Genomic DNA, 2,441 nt, shown 5'->3' on the forward strand with positions numbered 1-2,441 from the left:
TTCTTGACTGTCATTTTATCATCCATTGATCCCCTAAATAAGCCAGAGTTTCCTGTCCTTTCTGTTGGGGGCTCTGCCCACGTGGCTAGCAAAACAAGTTCACTCTGCAACTGTTCAGCAAACCTCACCGTGCACTCGGCCTCAGGGGACACAAAGATGAAGGACCTGCTCCTTCCCCTAGACCCTAGACTCTGAGGACGCCCACAATGGCTCACACTCTGCTCCTAAAAAGCCCACAGTCAACTCAAGTTCTACAGCCCCACAAACCAACCTGCTGTGCCCACGAAGGCACAGAATCACTTTCTGTTAGGCTCAGCAAGTTTCCGCAGCTTGGGCTGCCAGGCTGAGGAACTTCTGAAATGGGGATGAGGTTGTTCTGGGGTCCTCCCTCCAGGACTCTCCTCCTCCTTCTCTGGGGCTTCACCTGGCATCTCACCCTCTGCCAAGGGGTGGTAGGGAGTCGGCCCATCATCTGCTGAAAACTGTGGGCCGTGGAGCTGGCTGGACCCAGGAGGGGTCAGCCGTGTCTCTTCCCCTCCCCCGAGGCACAAACAAGGAACTCAAAAATGGTTTGATATTTTAACAAACGTTCCTTTATTAGGTTACTGACTATTATCAACCATCATAAAATAGAACGGGAGTTTCAAAACTGTACAAGCCACAAGGCTCTGGGCTGGGAGGAAAGAAGGGTGGGGTCGAGGGTCCCAGGGCATCAGGGGGTGGGAGATGCAGACAGAGCTAGAGGGTCACCCAGCATCCGTGGGGACGGCTGAGTCAAGGCCATAAGCTGGTATCTGTACAAGGGAAACATTCACCAGAATGTGACCCACCTGAAACAGGAGGGAGGAAAATCTTTGAAAGTCTTACAGATAAGGTCCCCTGCCCCGGAAAAAAAACCAAAAACCTCAAAATAATAAGGGGTTAATGTACATTTCTCACCCAGTCTTGGCACCAATTTTGTGCTTTAAAAAATATACTCCACTGGAAGATTTACTTAAAAAAAGGTACTCTACAGCAGCTGTTTAAAACATAATTCTTACAGACAAATATATATATATGTATGTATATATATTAAACATTTTAAACAAATAAAGTCATCTATTGTACCTGTGCAGAAATGAACCAAAGTTAGACTCTTAAGAGAGTTAACTTCAAGCTCAAAGAAATGGCAAAGGCGGTGGCAGGTGCTGGGGTATGCAACGTGGAGGGGTTGCCAGGGACAGAGCACCCCTCTCTTGCTGGCAGCCGAGCCACCCCTCTTGAGGCTCTGAGAGGGGTTGGGATGAACTGGGGCTGTTTCCCTGGGCCCGAGCCCCAGCTGGGGTGCTGAGCAGACCCATGCTGGCTTCTGTGAGGCTTGACTCTGCCCCTAGCTTCTCAGGGAATGGAGACCCACTCGCCCTCCCTTCTTAGTTCCGGGGGTCCTCTGGCACACCCGGAGCTTCTGAGGATGTACTTGGGAAAACTCAGCTAGAAAAGCAAAAGCAAAATCAAACTCACACCAAAAGACCCACAGAAGACTAAAGAAATGCAACCATGTGCAAGGATGCCTGAGCCCAAGAGTTAACTGGCTACCTGGAGACCCAGGGGAATTGCTGCAGCCCCTCCAGATGGGCCCCCGAAGACACCCAGACTGCACGTGAGGCTCTTCCTCCCTGAAGGGCCCGCTAGGGAACTTGGAGCAGAGCCCTCTGGAAACTGCAGGGCAAGGGACCCAAAGACACACTTGTGCCTGGGCACGTGTGCACATGTGCCCAGGGAGGGCGGGCAAGGCATACACATCCCAGGGAGGGCACAGGTGGGAGGAAAGTAACAGAACAGCCAGAGAGAGGGGACTGAAACAAGGTTTCCTTTCTAGATGGAATAAATAAATGGCTTTTGTTATTGTTAAAAGAATAAATACAGGGTATGGGGCACCAACAGCCGGGAGGGATGCTGGGTGCTTATTTGCCTGCGGACGGTCCTTGGTTTCTGCTTTGGTGTCCATGGTGAGTTTCTGACGTCCTGAGCTTTATCTGTCATGGCATGGCCCTACTGGGCTGGGCACCCATGGCGGGGCACCAGCCCTTGTCTAAGCACCTCTTAGTACCCCTGGTATCTGCTCTCAGAGCTGTGGCACCACCTGCCACCCCCACCACCCTGGGACCCCAGGTGGCTGCAGCCTTCTCCCAGAGATGTGGGGAGCACCCGTCCCACCCCGAGAGCAGATTGGAGCTCAATGTAGGGCTTTCGTAGGAGTTTATTCTCTGTGTCTTTTCTCAAAGAGGGGTTGTATATGGATGGCATGCAGGGACGCTGCCTTCTGCTGATGTCGGGAAGGGGGAAAGAGGAGCCTGTGTTGGAATCGGTCCTTGTCCCATGGAGGCAGCCACGGAGGATGAGGGAAGACCAGGGACCTCTGTCCATGGCTGTGGATGCCGGTCCAAGGCGCAGGGTATGGC

General features: G+C 52.6%; 1 pseudogene across 1 annotated transcript; it reads right to left on the reverse strand.

The window, feature by feature from the left end:
- Positions 1–570: 570 nt before the first annotated feature.
- On the reverse strand, positions 571–2,435 carry LOC105549592 (annotated as a pseudogene). Its single transcript, XR_001007571.1, has one exon. The product of XR_001007571.1 is annotated as an uncharacterized LOC105549592 (transcript).
- Positions 2,436–2,441: the final 6 nt, after the last annotated feature.

Source organism: Mandrillus leucophaeus, unplaced genomic scaffold, assembly GCF_000951045.1.
Source record: "Mandrillus leucophaeus isolate KB7577 unplaced genomic scaffold, Mleu.le_1.0 Scaffold446, whole genome shotgun sequence".
Classification (NCBI taxonomy): Eukaryota; Metazoa; Chordata; class Mammalia; order Primates; family Cercopithecidae; genus Mandrillus; species Mandrillus leucophaeus.